We start from the raw sequence: 8,507 nt of genomic DNA on the forward strand, positions 1-8,507 counted from the left end.
TGTGCCAAACTCTAAACCTTCAAATAAACATTCTGTTTTGTATGCTTGAATAGCTCATGTATCAACTAGGGGTGTCCGTATCTTCCATGTTAGGCGGGTTATTCTCAAGAGGAGTGGACTCCGCTCCTCACTCATGAGAAAGTGGCTGGTCACCAGGATGCCCAGTCCCATGCTTTATGCAAATAAAATCAAAATAACTACAAAAAAAACTCCCCCGGGACTCTTGTTAGTTGGAGGCACTCGTTGTTTCGAGCAAGCCATGGATTGATGCTTGTTGGTGGAGGGGGAGTATAAACTTTACCATTATGTTTGGGAACCACCTATAATGTGTGTAGCATGGAAGATATCACCATCACTTGGTTGTTATGTTGACAATGAAAGTATACCGCTCAAAATATTATTCACCTCTATTTCAAAACCGAGCTCTGGCACCTCTACAAATCCTTGCTTCCCTCTGTGAAGGGCCTATCTATTTACTTTTATGTTGAGTCATCATCCTCTTATTAAAAAGCACCAGTTGGAGAGCAGCGCTGTCATTTGCATTCATTACTGTTAGTTTACATTGAGTATGACTTGACTGGATCTCTTTTACCATGAATTACAATGTCTAGTCAGTCCTTGATCTTTAAAGGTGCTCTGCATTTATGTTTTGCGGTCTCAGAAAGGGCTAGCGAGATACCATCTTGTTATATCATATCATGATTGTTTTGAGAAAGTGTTGTCATCCGAGATTTATTATTATTGCTCGCTAGTTGATTATGCCATTGATAAGAGTAAACATGAGACCTAAATGTTATTGTGAATATGGTTAGTTCATAATCCTTGCTGAAAATTTGAATGCTGGCTTTACATATTTATAACAACAAGAGCAAACAGAGTTTGTAAAAGTTTTTCTTTATCACTTTTAGTTTGTCAACTGAATTGCTTCAGGACAAGCAAAGGTTTAAGCTTGGGGGAGTTGATACGTCTCCGTCGTATCTACTTTTCGAAACACTTTTGCCTTGTTTTGGACTCTAACTTGCATGATTTCAATGGAACTAACCCGGACCGACGCTGTTTTCAGTAGAATTGCCATGGTGTTATTTATGTGCAGAAACAAAAGTTCTCAGAATGACTTGAAACTCCATGAAGATTATTTTTGGAAATAATAAAAAATAATGGCAAAGAATCAAGGCTAGGGGGCCCACACCCTAGCCACGAGGGTGAGGGGCGCGCCTGCCCCCTGGACGCGCCCCCTGCCTCATGGACCCCCCTGGAGCTCCACCGACCTCAACTCCAACTCCATATATTCATGTTCGGGGAGAAAATAATCAGGGAGAAGGATTCATCGCGTTTTACGATACGGAGCCACCGCCAAGCCCTAAACTCTCTCGGGAGGGCTCATTTGGAGTCCGTTCGGGGCTCTGGAGAGGGGAATCCGTCACCGTCGTCATCATCAACCATCCTCCATCACCAATTTCATGATGCTCACCACCATGCGTGAGTAATTCCATCGTAGGCTTGCTGGAAGGTGATGGGTTGGATGAGATTTATCATGTAATTGAGTTAGTTTTGTTAGGGTTTGATCCCTAGTATCCACTATGTTCTGAGATTGATGTTGCTATGACTTTGCTATGCTTAATGCTTGTCACTAGGGCCCGAGTGCCATGATTTCAGATCTGAACCTATTATGTTTTCATGAATATATGTGAGTTCTTGATCCTATCTTGGAAGTCTATAGTCACCTACTATGTATTATGATCCGACAACCCCGAAGTGACAATAATCGGGACCACTCCCGGTGATGACCGTAGTTTGAGTAGTTCATGCATTCACTATGTGTTAATGCTTTGGTCCGGTACTCTATTAAAAGGAGGCCTTAATATCCCTTAGTTTCCGCTAGGACCCCGCTGCCACGGGAGGGTAGGACAAAAGATGTCTTGCAAGTTCTTTTCCATAAGCACGTATGACTATATTCGGAATACATGCCTACATTACATTGATGAATTGGAGCTAGTTCTGTGTCACCCTAGGTTATGACTGTTACATGATCGATCGCATCCGGCATAATTCTCTATCACTGATCCATTGCCTATGAGCTTTCCATATATTGTTCTTCGCTTATTTACTTTTTCGTTGCTATTGTTATCATCACTACAAAATACCAAAAATATTACTTTTGCTATCGTTACCTTTTGCTACCGTTACCACTACTATCATATTACTGTGCTACTAAATACTTTGCTGCAGATATTAAGTTATCCAGGTGTGGTTGAATTGACAACTCAGCTGCTAATACTTGAGAATATTCTTTGCCTCCCCTTGTGGCGAATCAATAAATTTGGGTTGAATGCTCTACCCTCAAAAACTGTTGCGATCCCCTATACTTTTGTGTTATCACATATCTTCAGGACTGAGAAATAGAATACCTCTTTTCTTCGGAGTTGGCTTAGGAGGTGGTTCGGGAAAAGTCCAATCATTATCATTACTCAATATGTTATTCAATAGTACTTCAGCCTGTTTAACAGTTTGTTCCTTGAAAATACAACCAGCACAACTATCTAGGTGGTCCCTAGAAGCATCGTTAGTCCAGTATAAAAGATATAAAGTATTTCGTTTTTCTTGAGAGGATGATCAGGCAAAACATTAAGTAATTGGAGAAGCCTCCCCCAAGCTTGTGGGAGACTCTCTTCTTCAATTTGCACAAAGTTAAATATTTCCTTTAAAGTAACTTGTTTCTTATGAGTAGGGAAATATTTTTCAGAGAAATAATAAATCATATCCTGGGGACTACTCACACAACCAATAGTAAGAGAATTAAACCATAACTTAGCATCACCCTTTAATGAGAAATGAAACAACTTAAGAATATAGCAATAGCGGATTTTTCCTCATGAGTAAACATGGTGGCTATATCATTTAGTTTAGTAAGATGTGCCACAACAGTTTCAAATTCATAACCATGGAAAGGATCAGATTCAACCAATGTAATTAACTCAGGATCGACAAAGAATTCATAATCCTTATCAGTAACAAAGATGGGTGAAGTAGAAGACTTAGGATCATATTGCATTCTAGCATTCAAAGATTTTTCTTTCCACTTACATAATAATTTCTTAAGATCATCTCTATCCTTACAAGCAAGAAAGTCCCTAGCTACCTCTCCATCCATAACATATCCCTCAGGTATAACAGGCAGTTCATATCTAGGAGGGCTAGGTCCAATGGGTGTTTCAAATTTTTTAGTTTTAATAATTTCATTAGTTTCAGAAATAACATCAATTTCAGAATTCTCAATATCTTTAGCTCTAGCAAGTTGTTCATCAAGAAATTCACCCAGTGGCACAGTATTATCAAGCAAAGCAGTAGTATCATAAGCATCATTCATAGCAGAAGTAACATCATCAATTACATGCGACATATCAGAATCAATAGCAGGTGTAGGTGTCACAAGTTTACTCAAAACAGAATGTGAATCAAGTGGAGAGCTAGATGGCAGTTGCTTACCGTCCCTCGTCCTAGAGGGGAAAGTCTGGGTTTTGGTATCTTTCAGATTCTTCATAATGATAAATAGATAAATCCAAAGTGACTCAGAGAATAGAGTTATGCTCCCCGGCAATGGCGCCAGAAAAAAGTCTTGATAACCCACAAGTATAGGGGATCGCAACAGTTTTCAAGGGTAGAGTATTCAACCAAAATTTATTGATTTGACACAAGGGGAGCCAAAGAATATCCACGAGTATTAGTAGTTGAGTTGTCAACTCAACCACACCTAAGAGACTTAATATCTGCATCAAAGTATTTAGTAGCAAAGTAGTATGGAAGTAACGGTAATGGTGGCAAAAGTAACAACAGCGGTTTGGTAGTAATTGTAACAGTTGCAATGGCAAAGTAACTGAGCAAAGATCAATATGTGAAAAACTCGTAGGCAATGGATCGGTAATGATAATTGTGCCGGATAATATTCATCATGTAGCAGTCATAACCTAGGGTGACACAAAACTAGCTCCAATTCATCAATATAATGTAGGCATGTATTCCGTATATAGTCATACGTGCTTATGTAATAAAACTTGCATGCCATCTTTTGTACTACCCTCCCATGGTAGGGGGGTCCTAATGGAAACTAAGGTATATTAAGGCCTCCTTTTAATAGAGAACCGGATCAAAGCATTAGCACTTAGTGAATACATGAACTCCTCAAACTACGGTAACCATCGGAAAGAATCCCAGTTATTGTCACCTTGGGGTATGCGGATCATAACTCGTAATAGGTGTCTACAACTTAGAAGATAGGATCAGGAACGCACATATATTCATCAAAACATAATAGGTTCAGATCTGAAATCATGGCACTCGGGCCCTAGTGACAAGCATTAAGCATCGCAAAGTCATAGCAACATCAACCTTAGAACATAGTGGATACTAGGATCGAACCCTAAAAAAACTTACTCAATTACATGATAAAGCTCATCCAACCTATCACCGTCCAGCAAGCTACGAAGTAATTACTCACTCCCGGCGGTGAGCATCATGGATTTGGCGATGGAGGAAGGTTGGTGATGATGATGGTGGAGAATCCCCCTCTCCGGAGCCCCAAACAGACTCCAGATCAGCCCTCCCGATGAAGAACAGGAGGTGGCGGCGGCTCCATATTGTAAAACACAATGAATCCTTCTCTCTGATTTTTCTCTCCCCGAATAGGGTTATATGGAGTTGGCATTGAGGGCGGAGGACGTCCAGGGGGCCCACAAGCCCTCTAGGCACGCGCTAGGGGGCGCCCCCAGGCCTATGGCCTCTGGGTGGCCCCCTCTGGTTAATCCTTGTGCTAGTATTTTTTATATATTCCAAAAATATTCTCCGTAAATTTTCAGGTCAATCCAAGAAATTTTATTTCTGCACAAAAATAACACCATGGCAATTCTGCTGAAAACAACGTCACTGCGGGTTAGTTCCATTCAAATCATGCAAATTAGAGTCCAAAACAACAGCAAAAGAGTTTGGAAAAGTAGATACGATGGAGACGTATCAGGGCCCAGTTGGAGCCCAGTTACGAGTCAACGGTGGACTTGCAACTAGGACAAAAACTTTGGGCCTGGTTGCGCGTTGAGGGTGGAATTGCCAATGATACAAAAAAAGGGCCGGGCTCAGTTGCTAGTCGAGGTAGACTTGCAAGTAAGGAAAATCCCCCCCTCCGTTGCATGTAGAGGGAGAATTTTTAAGTAGGAAAAACATTTGCATATCAAGTTTGGATTTGCGTCTAGGCCAAAAAAGGACGTGAGCCCATTTGCATGTCGAGGGTGGACTTGCAACTGAAAAAAAGATAGGGACCCTAATTGCATGGGGGTGTAGTTGGACTTGCAGCTAGGACAAAAATGGGTTGGGCCCCAGTTGCGTGTCTGTGGTGGACTTGCAACTAGGACAAGGAAAAAAGTGGGGCCCCAACTAAATGTCGGGGTGGAGTTGCAATTGGGTCAAAATTGGCCGCCCCCTCCTAGTTGGGTGTCGAGAGTGGACTTGCAAATGAGACAAAAATTGATTGGGAGAGTGTGCCTCGAGGATGAAATTGCAACAGGGACAAAGAAAGCACCCCATCCCCCAATTGCATGTCGGGGGTGGAATTGTAGCTAGGGACAAAAATGGTTCGCCCTAGTTTCCCGTCGAGGGTGGACTTGCAACTCAGACAAAAAATTGGTATGGCCTAGTTGCATATCGAGGGTAGAGTTAGAACTAAGACATAAAAGGGTGCCCCCCCAGTTGTGGGCCCCTCGGTGACTACCTGGCCTAGATCTTCCTCCTATATATTCACATATATTCCAAAACCCTCAGAGGCATCCATAAAAACACTTTTCCAGCGCCGCAACCTTCTGTTCCCGTGAGATCCCATCTTGGGGATTTTTCCGGCATCCGCCGGAGTGGGATTCGATCACAGAGGGCATCTACATCAACTCTATTACCCTTCCGATGAAGCGTGAGTAGTTTACCACAGACCTACGGGTCCATAGCTAGTAGCTAGATGGCTTCTTCTCTCTCTTTGATTCTCAATACCATGTTCTCCTCGATGTTCTTGGAGATCTATCCGATGTAATCTTCTTTTGCGGTGTGTTTGTCGTGATCCGATGAATTGTGGATTTATGATCAGCTTATCTTTGAATCTTATCTGAATTATTTTATGCTTGATTTGGTATCTTTGTATTTCTCTCCAAATTATCGGTTTGGTTTGGCCAACTAGATTGGTTTTTCTTGCAATAGGAGAGGTGCTTAGCTTTGGGATCAATCTTGCATGATTCACCCAGTGACAAAGTAGGGGTAGCGAGACACGTATTGAATTATTGCCGTCGAGGATAAAAAGATGGGGTTTTCATCATATTGCTTGAGTTTATTCCTCTACATCATGTCATCTTAATTAAGGCGTTACTCCATTCTTTATGAACTTAATACTCTATATGCATGCTGGATAGCGGTCAATGTGTGGAGTAATAGTAGTAGATGGAGGCAGGAGTCAGTCTACTTGACACGGACGTGATGCCTATATTGTATAATTATTGCCTTGGATATTGTCATAACTCTGCGTTTTTATATCAATTGCTCGACAGTAATTTGTTCACCCACCGTGTTATTTTCCTTCAAGAGAGAAGCCTCTAGTGAAACCTATGCCCCCCGGCACTACAAAAAAATACACTTCCGTGATGATACGTGTTTTTCACAATAGGTCACGTTTTCTGTCAGGCATGTATATCCATGACAAATTTATGACAAAATCAATAGTCATACCTGTGTTATCGTAGAAGTGTTCCATGACATTACCAAAATTATCATCACGGAAGTGTCCACTTCCATGACGATAAATCGCGCGTCACAGAAGTGCTTTCGTCAAGGGTGACCGACACGTGGCATCCACCGTAACGGAACGCCGTTAAGCTATCAGGTCCGGTTTTGGATCCGATAACCCATTAACAACCCCGACCATTGGGGATTTTCCACGTGTAAAATCATCATTGGCTGGAGGAAACACGTGGCTCAACGTTGGGACAGATGTCATCCACTCATTGGACCCAAAGCGCGTATGATACGTCGACACGTGGCACAGCCCAACAGAGGCCCATTCCTGTGAAAAGGCCGGCCCATTTGACTTGGTCAAAAGGTGGCGGGCCGGCCCATGGCAAGCCTGTTAACGACATGTTCGCATATAGCCCATTTACAACCCGCTAACCCAGGGCCTGTTTACGGCCTATCCGAATTAGGCCTAGTAGCATCATTTGGGCCTTCCAATATAATTCCAGCCCGTTTTAACTTCTGGCCCATGTATGGCCCATGACATCTTTTGGCCCATATGAGGCCCTTAGTAATCCTCGACCCATTAACGGCCCGTGGTAAAAATGGCCCGTAAGGAACAGTGTATCACTTTATACCCATTAACAGCCCATTATTCCGTTGGGCCGTTTCCATCCCATGTTATCTTTCGGCCTTCTTAGGGACCATTTATTCTTGGGATCATTTCCAACATTCATTTACTTTCAGCCCGTTACTGTCATTTTCTGCTTGTGGGCCAAATACAACCCATGGTTACAGTCGGCCCGTTTGTGGCCCGTTAATACGTTGGGTCGTTTTCATAGCGTCATCAAATACGGCCTATTAACGCCGGCCCGTTATGGTCGGCCCATGAACGGACAATTTCAACTCTAGCCCATTTACGACCATAATGTGGTCTGTTATTGGCCCATGTTTGGCCAACCGATCATATGGCCCGTAGAAGGCCCATTGATGATACGGCCCATAGAAGGCCCATTGTGTCTACGCCCCGTAGAAGGCCCATTGTTTCTACGACCCTTAGAAGGCCTATAGTTTCTACGGCCCGTAGGAGGCCCATCTTAACTACAATAAATATGTAGCCCATTGTTAATGTGGCCTAGTTTTAAAAAAAAGGTTATTGCAACCACTAGCAAACCATGGAAAAAGAACTGCACTGACTACAAGAAAACAAATAAACAAGACAACGAAAATAAATAAGCAAGCAACTTACGCTAGGCTATCATGGCTATTACACATATTACATCCATTGGGCATTAAAGTTCGCCACAAGTGCAAATATAGGAACCAAAGCAGCATATAAACGCCACAGCAAAACAAATCCAGAACTGAAACCACTTTAGAAGAGCTCAAGAAAGAATATCCTGGGTACCCATAATGCTGGCAAGATGCTTAGCAAGCTTATTAACTTTCTCTTGTTTGTCGCTTAAATCCTCCAGCACTTGCTATTGCACTAGAAAGTATGCATCTGAATTCTGCAAGGACTTCCTCAGTCCTTCGGCTTCCTGTCTCATAACATCTGATCGATGTCTTTCAACTTGAAGTTGAGACTCAAGAAGCCGAACTGATTCAGGCAGCGAGTTCGAAGAGCTGGTGCCAGCAGTAGTAGCCAGTAACTCGAACACTACATCAAGACAAGACTTTGGGGTTGTCTCAGTGTCTTCAATATAGTTTTTATCAGCTTTCTTAGAGAACAACAGGGATGTCTCACTATCTTG

Source organism: Triticum urartu, chromosome 4A (assembly GCF_056163025.1).
Source record: "Triticum urartu cultivar PI428250 chromosome 4A, HENAU_Tu73, whole genome shotgun sequence".
Lineage (NCBI taxonomy): Eukaryota > Viridiplantae > Streptophyta > Magnoliopsida > Poales > Poaceae > Triticum > Triticum urartu.